The following is a 21832-nucleotide window of genomic DNA, read 5'->3' on the forward strand; positions in this document are numbered from 1 at the left end:
AATAAGACATCTGCAGAAGCCCAACTTGTGAAAAGTGTTAGGTCTTCTTTATCATACTGGAACACATAAAAAGTACAATTCTGGCTCTGGCTGATGGTCCATTTAGCTGTTAGTGGCAAACTTTCAGATCCTATTCCTTTAATTCCAATTGGAAAAAGAGAAGATGCTCCTGCAATTTTGCTAATGCAAAGGTATGGCAGGCAGTAAGTAATAGTACGAGGATTTTTTAAAAGTCAGGGTAGCTTTGAATAGCATGGAAGAGCAAGAGAAATCGTAAATGCTGGGATACTGATCTACTGAAACTCTAGCTTTCATCAAAGAGAACATGACTTCTACTGCTTTCATAGATTGAGGTGATCAATCCTGATACAGCAGATTTCTGGAGTTGCACCAAAGCCAAATTTGGCTCAGGGTGTGTAAATTGCTTCATATGTGTGTTAAAAAGATTAGAATAGTAGAAATATTTTTTTTGAACAGCATTATTTCCTCAAAACAAAAAGTAGTTTCTTTCTTTCACGATACTGCTTAGATGTGAGTTAAAAATGTATGTTTAGCTTTTGGATAACTTTATGGCTTTTCATTTTGGAGAGAATGCATGTGCAACTAGACCTCCTAGTCCTGCTTTTTATGTTCAGCATTCTCATACCAGATATTTTTGCTAGGTGACTAACTGGAAGAATTAACTGTCATTTCAAGTAGAGTGAATAAACCTTCCTTTTTGTAAGTACCATATGCGAACATAGTAAATAAAAACTCTGGTTTCTCATAACAATTTAATCGATATGCAGCTCTGAAAGCAACATTGAATCTTTTCCATGATCCAGCCACAGATGTGCTTGCATTAAGGCTGTAGTATGAGATGACAGTAAATGAAATTGCAGCTATAGCGGCAAGTATTAGGGGGAAATGAAAATTCCTGACTCAGAGGAGCAGGGCAATGACAGAAAGACTCCTCATTATAGATCTTTTCATATGGAGAAGAATGACTGGTAAATGAGGTTTCTGTGACACAAAGAGGATGGAAATACAGTTGGACGTTCATGCAGAAATTGTGCTCACTGTACAAAACAAATAGAAGAATAGGGGATATCTAATTTGCATTTCTTAACTGACAAAATGGGTGTAGAGATATCCTCTGAGACAGATGACTGTTGCAACGGTTAAGAAAACAGTATTGTTTAACTTTCCCATTATTTGGGTTGTGATTAAAGTGACTTTTACTATAGCCTGCTTATTGGTAACTTTTCCAGTGTTTGCTTTAATTTATTTACTGTGCAATAGGTTACAGGCTTTTTAAAATCCTGACTTGAGCAAATCTGCCATAATGACTAATTCTCCACCTTTTTCACTAGTTCAGCTAACAGCAAAGCATAAAGTAATTACAATGGGACTTGCTGACATGTGCAGGCATTGCAATTCCAGTGTCTAATCAGGTTGGTCCCACTGATTTGCAAGAGCTTCTCTGTAGCGGATGAGGCATTTTTTCATCTTTAACTACTACGAGAAGTCATGTTTATGTCAAAGTAGACAGGACAATGTGCAATGGCTAATAATAGAAATCAGAGGCACCTAACTATTTAAAGCACTACAAAAATGCTTCATTTACCACATGCAGCAACTGTCTCCCTCATTTTTGCAGTGTGACCAGGGAATTTAGTATAGACTGTTGGGTTTTTTGTTTTGTTGTGTTTTTCCTTAAATGGCTTTGCTTGGCTGCATTTCAACCCCTTAATCTGAACTTATTTTGCTTTATCCTAAGTGGCCTAGAGAGTTTTGAATTCCCAAATTCCCAGATCTACAATATCTGGAGATGCCTTCACATAGGATAGCATCTCTCTTCTGTGATCGGTCTTTGGGCATAAGATACCTTCAATTTCATTTTTTTCCCTTTTTTTTGGTGGGTTTTTTTGGTTGTTTTTTTTTTTTACACTTGGAGAAATAAAAAAGAGGGAGAAGGCTGTCTTTCAGTCAAACTTGGCTGGACTTTTATACTGTGATGTGAAGGGTATGTACTTGTGTGCTGAGAAGGGAATCTACCTTTTCAGGTATTTGAGAGGTATGTGAAATGATTGACTTTATCTTAATATTTTATACAATCAAAGATCAGGAATAACCTAGATAATCAACATATGTAGAAAAAGACAATGCTGAAGTTTCAGGCAGGTCATTTAATGTACTTGCAGCTGTCTTGCACATCGATCTTCACCACTGTCTAGTAATTCCTTCAAACTACAGTAAGTCATACATTGAGTCATTAATTAGCTTCACCTAGAATTCAGTCTCTGCCTACAGTGGCAGCCACTCCATTATCATCTGGTGTATTTCAAACAATAGAAATGATTGAAACAGGAACTCCTACATTTCTATGAAGATTAAGAATGACACACCACCCTGTAATTTAGGTAGTTGTGCAAGTTTTCATTTGCATTAGCAGAATAGTGCAGATTGTGTTGAATTATTCCATTAAAATATCTTCAGGTTTTGAAAGATTTACTGTGCCATATGTATGTTGTTTATTTTGGAGTACTTTGGTTTGGTGATGATGGATTTTGCAATGGTTTTGAATATATGTGTCTTCAAATGAAGATGAAACTAATTGTCTAGAAGCCCAGAGTGGCACATTTGAGTCTCAATGCTGGTTTTAAGTCTTGAGAGTCACCTTAAAACTCTGAATTGCATTTATAGAATAGCTGAACTCAATTTTAAATCTTATCAGGTAATTCCATTTCCTTTATTAGTGAAATGAACTTCTTTCATGTGTGACAAAGACAGTTACTGCAGAGTTTTGTTGTTGTGTATTTTTGTTTTCTTCAGTTATGTGGTAAGTAGGGTCAAGTTTGTGTTATAATTATTTTCTCCATCCATATTCTGAACATGATTTTTAGTCAATTTGGTACGTTTTAAAGCAACACATGGTATGTTCATGGGAGGATGTCAGTTTTCAGTGTCACTACAGAAATCTTTATCAGGATTGTTTCTCAGAATACTTATGTTTCGGAAAAAGAGGCAGAGAAACTTACTTAGTACTAAATCTGATTCCGTTATTTTAGAAGAACTGGAACTTACTTGGCACCTAATTCTGAAACTGTAACTCACATCAGTGCTGCCCATTTGAATTCAGAATTTTGAAGGAAAGAAATGTTTACAGAACTGGACATTTGTTGATAATATGACAGGACAATACCAACTTTTTGTCTCTGCATTAAGACGTACTTAATTTCATTTAAAAAAATTGTTTTATACATAAGACAGTGTATTGTCAACTGGGATATGCAAAATTGTTGAAGCTAATGATATGGCAGACTTACTGTGGCTGCAATAAGATTTTTCTAGAAATTTCAGGACAGCAGTCAGTAAACAAAATATTGTCTGTGTTACAATTTATTCTTTGGACTTCAGCATTTTATATGCAATATTTCATCAAAAAGTGTAGGTCCTATGTATGAGTTACATGCAAGTGGGAAGTTGGTTTATCTAATCTCAAGATGCACTTTTTTATTCCATTATTCAATTTAATACATTGTTTTAAGTGGATTAGTCTCAGCTGTTGAGGTAGAAGCAGCTTGTTATTTTTCCATAGCAAAGGTCACTATGCATAAGGGTAGTCAGGTGGCTGGCAAATAAACCTTAGAATAAGTTTTATACTGCCATCTTACTTTACTTGAAAAGGGTTCTTTTAATTGCCTGGTTGTTTTATTCATGCAGGAAAAATTCCTTGCATATTATAGAATTTCACTGTGTGACAGAGTTCTCTGTCAATTCATGAAGAATATTAAATAGCTGAGGAGGATGGGCTTGATTTAATGCATGAGATATGGGACTTCACCCAGCAATGTATGAAAGTTGTATATGAATCTTTGACTGGGTTGGCTGATGCGAGGATGGAAGAGGAAATGTCAGCTTCCTTTATTATTTATTCTGAGCAATATTAATTACCTGTTTTGTGGTTGGAAAAAAAGCAGCCACATGCAGAACCTAGCCAGGCACCAAGCCCTAATCCAATCAGTCTGATGTATGCAGAAAGTTTACAGAATGACCTTGTGCATAATTACTCATTTGATGGCTGTTAGTAAATGGCACAAATGGAATCTGACATACATTATAACACATTAATGATTGCCTTCCTCCCTCCATCCTCTTCTGTACAGAAAAATGATTTTAATTAAGACTTCCGTGATTAGTCATTTAATCAGTCATTAGGCCAATACAGATGGAGTCAATTAATTTTTTTTTACACTTGAATAGAGACTTGATGCTACTGCAAACTGTACAGTCTATTTTTTTTAACATTGTAACATAGGCAATTGCCTTGATGTCTGTCTAGTAAGTGTACATTACTCTTCCAAAAACTGGATAGCATTTACAGCACATCAGTATTATGGCAACTATAGGTATGTTTTATTACACGCTACCCAAATTTTAATGAATCGGTTCAGTTTTGAATTCAGACTGATGGTTGTTCTTGTTATGAAGTATCCTTCATTTTTTGAAGACTAGTGGGGCAAAGTTGCCTTTTAAAGCATCTCCTAATGTATTTTGTTATTACAAATAATAATACTTCATGTTTCAGTGCTAAATTTCTTGCAGGAATTGCAGATGTTTTATGAACTTCAGGTCCTGTTTCATTTTGTGTGGGAAGGCTTTCTATTGACTTGGCAGATTCAAAAAATTAGTTGTATATAGTTATGGAATTACTCACTAAAAATCATAAGAGTACTTGAGTGATCACCATGTTAGATCAATTATATTTGAAATTACTCACTGGCTGTATATCCAAGTCATTGGTCATTTAGAGGACAAGAAGAGAACAGAAGTCTTTTAGTTTTTTCAGTTTTCTAGAACTGTTTTAGAATAGGTCTTCACCTGCTGTTGTGGTTGACTGATAGATCTTCCCTTTGAACATTAGCACACCAAAACAGTATCAAAACTTGTTTTAAAATGACAAAGCAAGTTTCACTTCTATTCTATGAGCAATTAAATACAGAGAAAATTAACGAACTGATGGAAGTTCCATGATGGTTTTATTGACTGCTGTGAGTTGGCTCATAGAGCATCATTGGTTGTTTCTAGTGCTGTGTTTCTTAGGCGAGTCAGAGAGTCTGGCTACTGTGGATATCTTCATCAACAGGTTGCAAAGAAGGGAAGCAGCAAACGTCTCCCCCATAACAACTGAATGAATTACAAGCAAGATACGAGTTTGCTTCATCAAATAATAACCTTGTTGTGCTAGGTCAGGTATATGAGATGAGCAACTGCAAATGGGAAAGTGTTTGTGCAGTAGGTACAAGGTGGTCTGGTACATTTGGTTTGCACTTTAAATGTGATTGAATAATTACTGTTGAGCAGTTAATTAGAAAGACCCTAATGTAAGACTAGCCTGTGACATGAGAGAAGATTGCAAAAAGAATGACTTATGAGCCCCTGTCTGGAAAAATTACCGGATAAAAAAAAGGACGATAAAATTCTGAGGCAGTGTGATCTCCTAATAGAGAATAGGAAAGCAATTCAGCTGGACTGTCAACAAACAGGCTCTGTGGAACGTAGCTTGAAATAAGTAAAAGTGGAGATCCCGCTGCATAAAGTAGTATACGAATTAGTTAATTCACTGCCACCCAAACCTCTTGAGTCCATTTCCAAGATAAATTAAAAACAAGGCAATTGAAGTCTGTGGGAGTAAATGGGGTTAAGAGTCTATGCCAACAGCAAATTTTTGTAGTCACTGGTGTTTCTGTTTGGTTTCCCGATGTTGTCCCTGTGCTGGGAGGTGAGAGGGAGCTGTCCAGCCTCGGTACGGAGTGGCTTCCCGCTAGGTCACATCCTCACCCTGACAGCAGTTGGTTTTAATGTGGTCTTGGTGGGCTATGGCAGAGGCAAAAGGGAAGGGAATACATCGAGTTGTGTCTTCCTTAAGAAAGCTTTCAACGATTGCAAAATGATCCCTGTCTTGTCTAGCCCAGGAATAATAAATAAAAGCAGGTGTGAGGTGTTAGAATTGAAAACAGCTGGATATGACAGATGTGATCTGACTTCTCTAGAGCTTCAGTCTTTAATCCCTGTGGCTCAGTGTGAATATTTCCCTCCTGATGAAATGCAGAAATAATAAATAGAACACAGCATATGGAAGGGTTCCTAGACTGAGAAAGGAGGAGGGGACAAGTCACAGTTAACTCTATGCTCACTTCTCCTTGTATGTGTATATGTCAGCAACCTTTCTTAACGCATTCTACAAATCCTTATTGTCTGTTTCTTGGGAATTTGCTGCAAAGCATGTCTTGCTAAAAGAAAAAAAATCAGAAGCCTCTGGAAATTTGTGTTGCAACTGGAATTTACCTTAATTCAGAGCTATAATTTTGAATATGTATAATGATCCCCTCCCCATTTTTGATGTAGTTTTTGCACATAAATGCTTCTTCCCAACTAAAGTAAAAGCTGAACCATCACTATATATTGCAATGAAATGCCTCTCTGTACCATTAAAATGATCTGATATTCAGTTAAAGTATAGAGCCATCCATCCTTGTTCTGTAGCTTGAATCCTGTCAAATCCTGAGCCTTATAGTCTGCCAGAGGGTGGGTTTGTCCACTGGAAAAAGCCTGCCATCTAATTTAGAAAGTTCCATGCAAAGATTGAATAGGAAGAGCAATCCAGTTGGTTAGAGGTAACATGGTAATTGAGATGACATCAAATGATGCTTTACACTTGTCTGAGACAGAAGGATTCAAAAATAGTTGTAGTGCAATTCTATCCTACCCAGTAATGTGGTGTGTTTTTTTATTGAACCTGGGTTTAAAATGCTTTGTTGGAATGAATATTTGGGCGTGGATGTGAAGTAGTATGTAAAAGAAACAGAGAAACACCTGCTTAAGTAAATGAAATGTGGGTTCTTTCTTTCGTTCGTGTTTTCTATTCCAAGAGTAATGATAAGATTCATCAGGGTCACACTTGGAAGCTGTCTTGCAAAGTAGATCATTTAGAGAAACGCTTTGGCACCCTGCTGTTTTGTCATGTATTCCAAGCAGGTTGTGCCAAAAGAAAATTGTAGAAACTGCTGTCATGGAGTACAAAATCGTTGGATTTATAATAGGGAGCCAGTGGCAAGAATTCATTATACATTCACACCTGCAGATAAAGAGCATCTAAAATTGGAAGTTTTATTCCACTCAACTTTGATCCTGATATTATTAGATGATATTAGCATCATCCTACACTAGATTCTGGAATTGGAGCAGATATGAATTCCATCTATTAATTTTTTAATAGAAGTCATTACTTCTGTACAGTGACCGTACCCTGTATTTAGAGCAGTAGTTCTGGATACTGAGACTTTTGATTTCTGTTGTTATATTGCATGGTCCTAGTCTCCTATAAGTAATTTCACAGAATCATAGAATGGTTTGGGTTGGAAGGGACCTTGAAGAGCATCTAGTTCCAGTCTCCCTGCCATGGGCAGGGACATCTTTCATAGATCAGGTCACTCAAAGCCCCATCCAACCTGGCCTTGAGCACTGCCAGGGATGGGGCACCCACAGCTGCTCTGGGCAACCTGTGCTAGTGCCTCACCACCCTCACAGGGAAGAATTTCTTCTTAATATCTTGTCTAAATCTATCCTCTTTCAGTTTAAAGCCATTCCCCCTTGTCCTGTTACTACATGCCCTTGTAAAAAGTCCCTCTCCAGCTTTCTTGTTGGCCCCTTTAGGCACTGGAAGGCTGCTCTAAGGTCCTCCTGGAGCCTTCTCTTCTGCAGGCTGAACAACCCCAGCGCTCTCAGCCTGGCTTCACAGAATCTGCCATCTAGTTTGATTTATAAGTCTTCCTAGTTAATCTTCCCAGGTTGTACAAATCAGCACTTGAGATGGGAAAGAAAACAGGTATATTGCACCTGTATGAAGGCACTCCAACTTATGGTTGATTAGGAAGGGTCTCAAAAGGGAGATTTTCAATGAATTAACTCAGCCCAACTCTCAGCCTGTCATCTTTACCCTTCATAAACTAATAATATGAAAATCACTCAACTAAAATCGTTCCACTATCGTGAATAGAAACTTTCTTATACTTCTGAAGTATGTGGAATAATTTCATAAAGTTCTAGACGTCAAGTGCTATCCTTACATAGAACTTGCTCATTTAGGCTCTTTATTATATATTTGTAAATACATAGCTCTGTGCCAAAATATCACTTAAACAGTAACACATGCTAAGACTGGGAATTGTTCATCTCAACCTAACCTTGGGAGCCCAGATTCTCTGTTTCAGCTCAATAATTGTGGTTCTAGTATCCCAGTTCAGCTCTTCCAGCTCAGTTTTAGAGATTAAACCCCATATTCTACATGTGCTGGTTCCTTTCCTTACCCTGCAACGGATAAATTTTTAGTTTACACTTGTATGTGTTCATACAGAGCTATATCAAACAGAACTATAAAATTTGGGCCCAACTTGTGTCTTGTGTAAAATAGCCATAGTCATATTGAAATTACTTTTACTGATAGTTAACAGCTGAATATTTCACCAGTTGCATCTAGTTATAGATGAAATCTATTTGCTATGAAGAATGATCACAGCCAATTAAATCTGCATTTCTAGATGTTTGAGAGTAAAATCTTCAGAGCTTGTACAGGAATTTTTGCACAGCTCCTGTTCCCTGCATAATGGCTGGAGATGCACACTTAAGTGTTTCAGCAGCCATCATCTTTGGCAACTTGCATGGCCATAAAGAGCGTTTATAGCAAAGTAAAGATCTGCCACCTGAAGGTTTTGATTTGTACCTTGGGGAAACTTAAAACAGGAATGCAGATTTTTGTCTATTGTTTTAAGGGAATTGATAAGTTTAGTCAGATGAAGGCAATATTATCTAAAGCTTTACAGACAAATACTGTACAAACATTGTGAAAGCACTTAAATATGTAATACTAGTCCAATTAAGTTATTTTTATGACTAGATGATGAGTTACTGGTAGTTTATTTGTAGGCAGCAATTTAAGTAAATCCCAAAGGTTACATGCTGCACAGAAGAATCTAAAATAATTCGAGGTCCTGAAGACCTTTGTTGTAAATAATCATTTAGTTTGGATATTTGTTACCAGATAGGCTCTGTGTTCAGCTAAGAAATCAGCAGTGTGATGAATTTTTCTGATGTTAATTGATGGGGCCAGTTGAGTATGCTAATTATCCAGAATTAATTCCATGTGATACAAAAAGTCTACTTCCAAAAGAGTGTGTAGGAGTCGTCATCTTGTTATAAACAACTTTGATTAGATTTCTGTCTACAGGGGTATTAAAACACCTCTGTAGAAGAATGAGTCTGACTTGCAGTCTTTCCATAAAAGCCTTTGCTGTTGTATAAATTACTCCGTGGAGTGTTTGCTACTTTCTTGCTCTTCTATAGATGACAGTACTACTGTATGGGATCCATCTGAGTAAAAATCCAGCCTAAATTAGCGTTTAGTGACAGGCTTGGCAGTGTTAGCTTTGCAGTTAGACTTGATGATCTAAAGGTCTCTTCCAATCTAAATGATGCTGTGATTCTGTCACTGACTTGTGTAGCCTGCCTTTGTATTAGTTTGTAATTTTCACCCTGAAAACTTAGAGAAATTAAACCCTTTGTTGAATTACATGCCTTTCAAGTAGAGTATAAAATAAAACCAGTGGTGTGCCAGTAAGATTAGCAGCCAGAGCTGAAACTGGGTTAGCAGTTTGTTCACGCAAACTTACCATGGTCTTTGTTTCCCAAAGGTCATGATACTGGCAGAGCAGTAGAAGGAGTGGTAGAATGCCATCTGTAGATGTGTGGAGTGTGGAGATGGCCCTGTATTTCTGAGAGAGATTGTTAGGGAATCATGAATACAGTTTATAAAAATAAGGTAATTGACTTGATAGAGGGATTCACCTCTAATGGAGAATCAGACTGGCTATCCCTAGAACTAAGAGACACACTGTATGAAATGTAAAGTTTTCCAAATTTGTACAAAGAGAAAACAGAATTAAAATTAGGATTTTATAGGTCAACAGATTAAATCACTTGGCTTCAAAATTCTGTTCACCAACAAGGAATCCTCCTGGAATTTATAGAACAGCATGTTGTTCACAGTGTATCGGACACATTTATCATTTTGCTTATTACAAGTTTACTCTTTGCACTTTAATCTGCTTGCGGAATATGTTTTGGTAGACTGAGATTTATTTTTTCCACATACATTAGGTGACTGGCAAGATTCAGTCATTTCTACAGAATAAGTATGTGGAACAATTTTTGTTTGCCACTCTACTCCATGTGTAGAGATGGGCTTGAAGCAACAGTGACCCTGTGCCCTGAATGTCGGTCTTATGGCTGAGTCCACCAAGAAGCGCTCCCTTTTGAGACCTTTCCTAAGCACCAGTGAGTTGGAGTGCCTTCATACAGGTGCAATATACCTGTTTTCTTTCCTATCTCCGGTGCTCGTTTGTACAACTTTGAATGATTAACTAGGAAGACTTTTAAATCAAACTAGATGGCAGATTCTTCAACCCCTCCCATGATGTATTTGATCTGTGGCTGCTGAAGTTCTGACAAAGAAAAGAGAAAATGATACTCCATTTCTAATTAAAGAAGTAATTTTCCTTTGCAAATAGACTTTTTATCTCAGCTACAGTGTTAAGGATCAGTGGGTTGTCACATGTATGTCTTTTTAATAAATGCCAGCTGAGATGACATTAAAGTGATAGACTGATCACTGTAATCAATGCAATTCAAAATTGCTTTATGTCTTAAATGAACTTGGTTCCTTTCTGTGATTCTCCTACAGTTAACATTGTCTGAGCAATGAAGTACAAGGTTACATCTTCATTTGAAGTAGAAAGTGATGATGATATGGAATTAAAATTTTTTACACAGGTGCAGGTTTTTCAGTTTAACTCCTGTTTTTATGCAATTCAAAGGACCTCACTATATATTCTTATTGCAAAAAAACAGTAAAAACAGAAAATTAAATTTAAAGGAGAAGCAAATGATGTGAAGCTTCCCATTTCTTCCCCCCCACACCATAAAAAGAGTGAGTGGCCAAGGCTTACTTTTTATTTGCTTAATTGACTTGCCTTAAGCCATGAGTGTTGATGCCTTAAAACACAGATATTTCTCAACTCAGAGGCAATCAGAATTGGTATTTAAGCATGAACATGTGGTTCATCTTAACAGAATAACTGTGTGTCTGTTGTGCGGTGCCTGTGCATTTAATGCCATACGCAGGCTTATTTGTATTATTTAAAATGATACTGATATGTTTTGGTCTCCCCTAAGCACATCTTCCCTGGCTTCTGGCAAGGCAATGCATCTGAAAAAAGACAGCCCCGCTGATGATGCAGTTGGTGATGATACAGGAGGGCAAACACAACACCAGCTAACAGTCTAATTCTGAACTAAAGGAATCTTTCCATACCATTATTCTCACATTCTATTCAGTGTCTTTAAAATCTATTTATGCAGAATACTTCAGAACTCCTTTCTTGTTCTGGATTTATTTTCTCAAAACCCTAGAGGGTTCTGTAAAAACTCTCAGGATCCTTGTAAACCTTTTAATTTCTCTTAAAGTTGGCAGACTGACAGGCCTTAGTTACGCTTAGTGCTAAATTATTTATCTTCCTTTTCCCTCCTAGCCCTGACTTCTGAATCTTTAACCTGACTCCTGGGACATGTGGGGCTTTTCCCCGCCCCCCCCCCCCCCCCCCATTTGAAGCGAAGCCATTTTTATCTTTTGTTTTTAGTGTTTTACTGTGAAAGAATGTACATGTAAAATTTGGATCTATAAGTATGTTTAAGATGTGGTATCTGCTTTTCTTTTTTTAATTGTAATTCTAAGTGTAACAAGGTAACTAGATCATATGTTTTTATGTTTATATTTTATGTTTACTTGTATGTGATTCTTACTCATCTCCTGCATTCAAAAGTGGATCTCAAATTGATATTTTTTTTAATGCCATTCCTATACCATCTCCATATCATGTGTTACAGAACAGTTTTGAGGCTTTCTCCTCCAGAACCAAAAATTGCCAAGAGTTTTTCAATAATGATGTTGAAATGCTGGTAAAATAAAAAGTTAAGCACACAACCTCCTTTAATTCCATGGAGTGCAATGTAGTGTCACTAGATCAGTCCATTTTTGATGGGACATAAGCGCATAATTGAACACCTTCCTAAAAATCTCGTTGTTGTGCTTTATGTTATCTATGTCCTAATAGCTTTCAAGTAGGAAAGAAGTGAATAAATGATAAACAGAGAATGTTCTTCATTTTCATTGCTTATCAGGAGTGAAAAGTGTTTATCTTTACAAAATACAAGGATAACTATTTAAATACTAGCTTTTTTTCACTATGTTTTTAGCTTTCTTATATGCAAGAAGTTTCATACATAAAATGTCAACGTGTATAATATAAAACGTGAATAATATGTATGCTATTTTAATATAAGCATCTTTGTAAGCTACAGTGGTTCTGACTATGAATCATGTACTTGTTGGGCACTTAGATTTTTCGGAGTATAATTTTTTTTTAATCTCACAAGTAGGTTTACACCTTTTAAAATTGTTACATCAATAGGTAATACTTGGCTTATTTTGACAAATAAGACAATATGGCTTCAGGATGCAGAATGCTTTTGAAATCCAGGCTAAAGGATCTGAAGCTTGTTATTATATTGTTTTGAAAGCGGCCAAGTATTTCACGTTAAAGTGAAAAGTACCAAACATTTCACTGGAGGAAGTGTCTTGAACTGTTGTATGAGCAAGCATGTAAGTACCCATTGTTATTGGTAGTAACAACGTATTTATTCTAATCTTTAGATCTCATGTGGCATCCTAGGAATACAAGCTACAGAAGGATCAGCACCTCATAAAGACTTCTAAGCCGTTGCAAGGTAAAGATCTTTTTTTCCCTGTCTGTACTATCATAGTCATCAACTGAAAAACTGTAGAAGCTGGTTTATAGTATAATTTCAGGACTGAATGTATTGATCATGAAGATTATGTCAATCCTTACATTGCTTCTAGGATTAGTAAAGCAAGCCAGTCAAATTTTCCTGCAACTTTTTATTTCAAAACATTTATCTTTAGAGTCTTGAGTAAATCTCTAATCTGTCACGTGTCTGATGATTTTGGGTGCTACTTTTAATCAGGATTCTGTTGTTTCTGATATTCTCTAAAACCACTGTATTTATCCTGTGTGTGGTTATAAACAAGATTGTGGGAGCCTTCAGTCTCCTCCTCTTATGACACTAAGCCCAAAGTCACATATGGAATTAAGCTTTCATTTAATTTTACGTTGAAAATAAATGTGTGGCAATAGCATGAGAAACTGTGAATAAATGCTTGTTCTTAAGGCTACAGAGGAGTAGGAGAAGCCATGCAATGTGCTATCCAGGGGTCCAGATCATCAGTTCACATCAAATAGCAAATCACAAAACTGGCAGTTACTGTCCAAGGGGACAATCCTCCTGATTGAAGGGGAAAGATTAAAGAAAACCCCTTTTATCCGTAAGATGGATGATGTGTACTTGGTTCTTGTGCTGTAGCAAGTTTTATTAGTAATTTTAAAAACCTGGATATTTGCCGTTTCTTTAAAAACATGACTGATGAAACCAAAGACCATTGTTACTGTAGGAGTTATGCTTCATTGATATGTTGTTACTGTGAGCTTGAAGCATCCCATGCATGCAGCATAAGAGTAATGGAATGGAAGATCAGCTTTATTTGCTGTTGTCAAAATTCACATTCTTTCAATAACCTTTTTTGGAACATATTTCCAAGGGACATGATAAATTTCTCCATCACTTGGTGTCTGTAAGCCCTGATCCTAACTTTCCCTTCTAGCTTAAAGCTGTGAATCTATGTACATGTGAAATTAAAATATGCAGTGAGTGTTCAAAATGCATCTTCTTCATCTTGAATATTCTGGTTTTGTCTGTCTTCATTCCACGTTCTTGACAAGGTAGATTTCCTTATCTTGTTTTATTAGACTGTTCAAATTGCCATGCAGGATACTTGCTATAATACTTCAGTTTCATTTTTACTCACATTAGTATTAAACAGTAACTTTCTATTCTATTTTTGAAGTTGGTGACCTCTGAAGGATTTGGAACTCTGAAAGTTTCATTGGTGGAAAAATATCTGATATCATATTCTGGAAAGCCTCTGGCTCATTAACTTATGTCTATTAATGGCTGCAAAATTCATAAACCTTTACATAATGATTTTCTTTAACTGTAGTTCTATTAATTTTATGGTAATTTTACTGTTATTTATGATCGTCAAAAGAGTCTGTTGGAAAAAGAGATAATAGCACAGGGCTTCCAATTTGTGGATCCTCTATGCCTTATAGTAATTGTTGCAGGCTCTATTAAAGATTAAGGAGGTTACAAGCTTTGACTTTATAAGGTGAAACTAATTCTTTGAAGGGAAAGTTGTATTGTTAATAGTGACTGGAATTAATTACTCAAAGAGCTGTAGTAATTCATTCATGAGTTCCATTCAGTTTTACTCCTTTAAGGGTTTAAAAAGTTTCTGTTTAATCTGAGGGATCCTAACTCCTTTTTGTCTGTCTGCTTATGCATTACCAGGAGCTTTTCACACTCTTAAAAACCCACGAACAAACGAACAAACACTCAAGCAAACAAAAAAAACCCAACCAGCCTATAATTAGAAACAATTCACACTAAAAAATTAAATTACTATGTTATCTTTAAAAAATACTGGAAAAAAACCAATCTACATTCCTGTTTATCTCTCTGGAATATACTGAATATGTGGTAGTTCAAGATCTGTACTGTACATGGCAGACAGATATTTAAAAGTACTATCATCTGGTTAATTTAATATACCAGAAATAGAGAAGCTAGCAGATATTTTCCATAAGGTGCATAGTAAGTGCCCTATATTTTGATTAAATGCACAGAATAAACCAAAGAAACATGTAATACAGGCAGGAGATCTTGAGTTTTAGGATTTTAGGAGATGTTAGATTGGTTCACTTGCCATCCTAAAAATTCCTAAAGAAATGTCTCTTCTGTTCATAACTCAGAGCTAGAACTAAAAGCTGCAGCCTGAAGTCTCATTAAAGATTTGCATGTGAAGAGATTTCAAAGTCAGAGATTGATCAATGTGTAAGTTAGGCTTTTTTATTTTTTTTCTGGTGTCAATGCAACATATGTAGTATCTTAAAAATACTTCCTTCAGGTATGTTGCACTATTTCTCGTTTTTCAATTGCATTCAGGGGTGGGGTCGGGGAAGCAGTATTCCTTTAAAATTATTTCCATTGTGTAATCTACTTGGATTTTCAGACTTTCCATGGTTCTTTACTCAACCACTATGCATTTCTATTATTTGATTTTTGCCTTCCATCTGCTAAGGCAGAACAATGATTGTTGTCTTGTTGGTTTGTCAGTGTTTTGAAGGCTGTCATTATGTTCTAGAAGATTTGAACTCGTACATCTGGTATGCATGGACACTACAGATTCTAGGGCCATTTTCATAAGTCCTCAGTTGAACTTTCTCTGTTCACTACTTTTCTCATTATTACAAATCTTTTAGTGGATTGGTGGCCTGTTTATGTTAGCTTGTACAGTCATGGCAGCTTTTCATGTGAGTTTTATATGTATTGGTACTCATCCAATTTTACATATACAAATAGTCCCATAGGAGCTGTTAAATGCTGTTCATATGCATAAAGGAGAGTACATTTATACAGGCTTATAGGACTTGGCCTAATGTTTGTTACCTGAGCCTTTTTGATAGAAAGTATCCTACAGCTACACCAGCTAATGCTAAAATCCTATATTGTCGTAAATCACTGTTTAAATTACCATTGAGGCATCTTTTTAACTGTATATTGTCTTGGGAGATTATTTTATAGGCTAAGAAGTGATAGTCCTAACTGGTAGTACAAATTGTCATGCTGTCTACTCAGTGATTACAGTAGTCAGAGTCTGTGATTTAGCAGATATAACAGCATTTGGTGTTAGAATGGTATAATTTTTTTCATACTTTGTTTGAATATTTGTTATGGTTGTAAATTTCTGTCCTGTTGCCTCCCTGTTTGTGTACTGAAATAATTTTGTTTGGGGTAGGTTTTATTTTTTCCCCATTTGAAATATTTAATTCCCAACTTTCTGTTATCTTTTTCAGGCCAGTATGTGCTTATGGTCCATGAAGTGACCATGCCCCCATTCTTGGGCCATACTCTCCTACTTGCCTTCAAACTCTTGATTTTTTCCAGACAAAACCAAAACAAAGAGCGAAGATTCTTTCAAAGTCACCAGCAAGTAAAAAGGCTCAAACCCCACAGGCAGAGCTCTTATCCAAGGTACACTGAAGTGAGTGGAATTTTTCCCACTGAATGCAGTGGAAGTTGGATTCAGTCTTTGCATGCCAGTCCCCCTTGTAAGGCTTTTTCATGCAGGAATGAAATTTTGGGGCTTCAGTTTTGAAAATTATAGTCTTCTAATAGCCAAGAAAATAATTGACTTATTGATCCATGTCATGGTCATCTTCTTACTAATAACATTTTAGAAGGAAAAAAAAAAAAAGATATTTTCTGTGTAGGTTTGAGATACAGATGAAAAATTTGTATCAGTTCTGGTTTTTTATGTTGAAGGCTCTATTTGTTTTAAAGTATTTTGATCAAAAAATATAGTAAATTAATCTTTGTGACAATTGTAATCACATCTCTAATAATATGTTGTGACTGTTTCATGCAATTCATGTTCACAAAGTACCTCTGTTGCATGAGGACAGCCAAGTAACTCTCCTCAAACTGACAGAGAGTCTATCAGTTTCAAACACCCAGTTCTCAAAATAATTATGTATCAAATTTAAGTCTTACTGATTTTTGTGCAAATTTATTTAATAATTGTAAGCAACAGAGGACATTTTCATTAGGAAAATTATGCTGATGAACTTCCCTGCTCATATACATCAATGTCCATGTATTCACTGTATGAAGAAATTTTCACTTGAAAAATTAGGTAGGAATCCTCTAAAAGTCTACTAATTGAAGTCCAGTGCCTTTGTGTGTGGACCAGAGGTTGACGATATCTGTAAAGGGGAGGGCTAGGGTTAATTCACATCACTGAATCCAAATCCATAACTAGGCCTTATCTTAAATGTCCATTGTTGAAGCAAATAGAAGAATTCAAAGTAAAAAGAGAGAAAGCACCTTAATCTAACTCAAAGTTCTCTCACAAGAGCCTCTTAGGGTAGAAATAAAATTTGGAAATGTGGAGGTGGCATTGCAAGGCATGCCTTTGATGTTCCATAACTTGTAATATCTTGACTTTTTAACCTTCAGAATACATCTGATTTCACTGTCATCATGTTTGTTCCTTCTTTGGTGATGAACTTTATTTCCTTCACGTTTTCTTACAATGCAATCATTTCGTTTAAGTAGCATTAGCATTTACCAATAACAGCAGTGTTTGGCACTTTCCCTCAGTCTTCATTCAAGAATCTCAGACCTTCTATTCCTTGAAGTTATGGCCAAAACTTCACACCAAGAGCCAGTAGTTCGTTGTGAAGTCCCAGGTTTGATGCAGCAGCATTATACACGACTTGGTTATCGTAGTGCCTCTGTCGGGTAATGAACTGAATGGAGGATAAATGAGGTCAGTTGAATTATGTAGCATTTTACCACCTGCTTAGTGCATACGTGGGAGCTTATGGTGAATTGGCTGAGATGATAACCAGTAAGTTCTTGATAACCCCATGATAACTCTCTGAAGTTGCTAACCCTTTAATCTCCTTGTAAGGTTAGGTTTTGTAGTTGGAGAAACAGAAATTTGGTTAAATACAAGGGATCGTAGCCCTTGGCAGTAGAACCCAGAAATCCTGACTTTGGTAGTCCTCTGCAATGCAACTGAATGACAGTTCTGTTATTTTGCACCTCATTTTCGCGAAGTCTTCATTGATTCTGAGCATTATTGCGTGCCTTTTTTCAAATGTAAGAAAAAGCCCTCACAATGAAAAAAGTGATTTATCTGCAAGTATTGTAAATGAATGAGCTCCTTAGTATCATAGGTATCTTGCTGCTTTGTCCCCAGGTAAATACATAGCTGCCAACTTCTCTTTTTTATTAGCCAGAACTAAGCTGTATTGTGTCCTTTACCAAATACATTATCAATTGCTATGTATTGACCAAAAGATACATCAAATCCTGTAATCAAAAAGGTTTCATCCTTCTTTGGACTTTCCAGATTCTCTCTCTCAATTTTCCCTCTGAAATATGCTTTTTAATGAGCAGAAAGCCTGGAGGATGAAGTCTTTGTACCAGTGGACCTTGTTAACCAGCCATTTGTGAATTCTTTTTAGACTCCAGAACAATGAGCTACGTTTCCTATTGAAGCTTTTGCTATGTAGAAGCGCTCTTGTGCTTTCAGTTCACCTAAGTTTTAACATCAGACTTTTTCCAGGGTAGCTGACTTTGAACAACTACATGCTGTAGCATTGTTTCTCTTGGGACGACAAGAACTACAAAAACTCTCTTGGAAAAGCAGGATTCTCCTTTTCTCAGGCTTTCAATGTAGAAGTCTGATTTTCCAATATGTTATTTAAGCCAGCTAGATCAGTCTCCCTTTCCCTGCTACTGTGCAGACACCAGCTCGGTAAAAAGAAAACAGAAATTCCTCATAATTCTTTCCCCAGTGACATTTGTTGGATTGTGTGTTAGGACTGGGGGACTGTGCGTAAAGGCCAAGATCTCAAAATGTAACAATAAATGAGATGGTTTGATATTTCATAGTATTTCTGTGTGGGTTTCCTCTTCATGGAATCTGCATACTGCTATGTGTGAAGTTTGAACTCTTAGTCTGAGGGTGTAGGGTGAGTAATGTTAAGTTCTGCAAGATGAGACTATTTAGTGGCTTGGTCTTTCCTGTACTAATTTACTATTGGTGCTCTGTAAAAACCCTTTTTTGAAAATTACTAACACAGACAATTTTAGCGACAAGATTTGGATTTAGTTTTCATGTAAAGCTTAGGCACTTTGCTTACGGTAACGCCCCAAGAGAGTCCCTGGTGAGAAGCAATTGCTAGCTGTTAGTCTGTATCAAAACAATTTTATAAATTTAAGTTTCTGAATCTCCTGCTGACTACCATCTTTCTTGAGACTGACAATACTTACAAGTTGCAAGACTCTCCTTAGTGTGGTAGATGTGCAGAATGGGTCATTATCGCTCAGTATGAAACAGGAGAAAGAACTCAAACAATATTGCTAGTGAAGATGCATAGGAGACACAGCTACATCACATTTTAAAATGTCCTTTAGAGCTTCGTAATGCAAGCAGACCATGTGTCTCAGCATCAGTATACATTTTTTTCTGTACAACTAAGTATTGTTTTTATTCCTCCTCCTTTGTTTAGTTTATTATAATCAAACACAAAGTTGGGGCTGGGGACATTATGCAACACATAATCTGTGATCTTTGAAAAATGAATGGTCTTCATATTTTGTAGTGATTTTATAGGATTACAGAACGTGCAGTTGAAGCCAAAAGCCTCCTTTCATGTACACACAGCAGTGGTGGCAAAATAACTGACCACAACTGGTGAGAGAATCAATTATTCTACTCTTGTTAAATACTCATGGGCTGTGGTGATCCAGAAATCGTAGGTCGTATTACCTGCATTTTTATACCTTTAAAAGAAAGTTTATTACATTGTCTAGTATATTTGATATAAATTCTCCAGACAGTGGGGGCTGTGTGTACTGTACTGCAGGTTTTTAGTTTATTAAAATGTACTGGGCCAAATCCTAATGTCAATGAAATCTGTTAAATTCCTCCCAGATATATTTTTTTAAATAGGGAATGTAAAACATCTGCTTTCTAAGTAATCTCTTTCTCATGTCAGTAATTATAGTTGTATAGACATAGGCAAAATCTTAAATATGCAGTCCTCAAGGAGCTAGCATATTTTTTAGAGACAACTTAAATGACCTTTCATGTCATTGTTTTTGCTTTTTGTTCATGTTGTCTTACTTAGTTCCCCACTTGGAACTCTGTATTTCTATATATAACTATGCTACTAAAAAAGGGATTTTCATTCTTAATTTGAGTCTCTAAATGCTACAATATTACAGTGTTTGACTGTGTTACTGTTTCTAACTTTTACTGGTTTTACCAACATGAATTGTACTCTTAATGTGAAGAGTGCTCTTCACCATACTTGAATATATCTCTGTTCCCATTCTATCCCACAAACACTCCTCACAGATGACTTTTGAAAGATTTTGAAGAGAATTGGTGATTTCAGTGTGCACTTGGAACAGATACTTATTGTGATAATTTTTCTTTAATTGTATGTTCTATATTGATCAAATATTGAAGTAGGCATAAGGAATTATGGTTTCAGAATGCACGTGCTTCCTTGATTGATTAAACTGATAGAATTTTACTTAAGTTAATGACATTGTATGAAATCTTTTCTATTTGGAGCAAGGATTTGCCCCTTACTTACATGTAATAAGTTAGTAATATACAATATTCAGTGTAACTACAGCAATTTACATCTGCTGAGGATCTGACCTACCTATCTTAAATCTATGCAGCATCCATGTGCTTCAACTCAGATATGCTTTTTCAACCTCAGATGAAAAAATGAGCCAGGGAAGGTTAATAATTTTTTGATGGATAAAAATATAAAAATGGTAAAACTGAAACACATACCTATAAGGGTGCTTTGGGGGTTTATTTCTGCCATTTTCCACTTCTATTCCTAGAACTTTAATTTTTTTTTTTCTTTATCTTTTTTGTTCTTTTCAGTAGAGTTGAAATTGGCACTATTTTGTGCTGTTAGCCAAAGATTGTTCTGTTAAGCAAACAGAAAGGCAAGGAATTATGGCACAGTACTGGAAGTTACCCGAGCTAATCCATGCCAGATACTGGATATTTTTTCAATTCCAGCAAAGCTAGTACCAGTTCATTAATAGAAATACTCTGTGGGAGATGCAATAATCTATGTTTAGTCTTAAAGTAAATCGGTAACTAGCTGTATGTGTGTACTTTATGGCATTGCAATTTGGTTGTTCTGTCTGCTATTTTAAAGTATTAGGGAAATCAGTCACATCTAGGATAGTGTTTCTTTGTACTCTGTAATTTTTACTGGTAATTGTATAGAATTGCAACAGAAGAAGAAAGGGATTCTATCAGGAAATTGTAATGATGACAACCTTGAATTTGAATTCTTTCTGTATTTTTATTCTTTTATTATTATTATTAACTTTTTAATTATTTTATTATTTATCTTGCCCATGACTATGGGCCTCAGGAGTGGAGAAGAAAAGTGAAGGTAATAAGAAAGAAGCAGTTCTCTTTGTTTTCTTATGTACACATCTTGTAATGAAGGTGAACCCAGAAAGCTGTTTTTAATGTTTTCCTGGCTTCTTCCAGATGTTGATTTTTACTCTCTCAAACCAAACTTCCATGGAGGAATGTCCTTATTTCATTACAGATGTATACTTTTTACCCCCTACCTATCAGGTTGACCAATTCTAATATGTTTAGAATTCCAGTTGCTTGGATTCCACTTGATTCTTCAGCCTTTGAAAAGGCCAGCATGTAACATTGTTCAGGTTTTTTACAAGATTGTGATTTAAGGCTTTCTTAGTAGTTTAATGAAATACAGTTATTTTTCTTCCATAATAGAAATATATTCTGTAGCTAGTCTCTCCCTGATTGTAGGTCCCAGCAGGGACATTAGGAACAGATGACACTGTTTGGCTTGCCTGATAAATTGTGGCCAGGAGTCTGAAAATCACTAAATATAAAAGACCTCATTTGATCAGCAATCACCTAGTTTCAAAAGTAGTCTGTTGGCCTATA

At 36.1% G+C, this 21832-nt stretch overlaps 1 long non-coding RNA gene across 9 annotated transcripts in view; it reads left to right on the forward strand.

Annotated features, from left to right (window-relative positions):
- Positions 1–21832, forward strand: part of LOC130147083 (uncharacterized) — a 189602-nt gene that overhangs the window by 37962 nt on the left and 129808 nt on the right. For all 9 annotated transcript variants that reach the window (XR_008821103.1, XR_008821102.1, XR_008821104.1 and 6 more), the window contains one exon: positions 12809–12882. This is a non-coding gene — a long non-coding RNA (uncharacterized LOC130147083). The remainder of the gene's footprint in view (positions 1–12808; positions 12883–21832) is intronic.

The sequence above is a fragment of the Falco biarmicus genome, chromosome 3, assembly GCF_023638135.1.
Source record: "Falco biarmicus isolate bFalBia1 chromosome 3, bFalBia1.pri, whole genome shotgun sequence".
In the NCBI taxonomy this organism is placed as follows: domain Eukaryota; kingdom Metazoa; phylum Chordata; class Aves; order Falconiformes; family Falconidae; genus Falco; species Falco biarmicus.